Source organism: Octopus bimaculoides, chromosome 29 (genome assembly GCF_001194135.2).
Source record: "Octopus bimaculoides isolate UCB-OBI-ISO-001 chromosome 29, ASM119413v2, whole genome shotgun sequence".
NCBI classification, from domain to species: Eukaryota; Metazoa; Mollusca; class Cephalopoda; order Octopoda; family Octopodidae; genus Octopus; species Octopus bimaculoides.
The window spans coordinates 11,115,106-11,115,360 of NC_069009.1; positions in this window are offsets into that span (position 1 = coordinate 11,115,106).

The window sequence follows — 255 nt, forward strand, 5'->3', positions numbered from 1 at the left end:
GCAGAAGTGACAACAGTAATAATAGTAACAGTAGTGGTAATAAATCCTATTTTCAATTGGGGATTTCAAACGACATAATGTTTTAAATAATTATATTGAAAGATTGGATTGAAAATCCCTTTACAATAGGAAAGGTTTAAGGTTGCCTAATATAGGAGAATCCTGCACACTCCCAGATGACTGGAGACGGACTAACCGATTACAATTAATAAGAACTGAGCAAACTGTCAGCAGATTAGTTGACGGTGTTAGTTC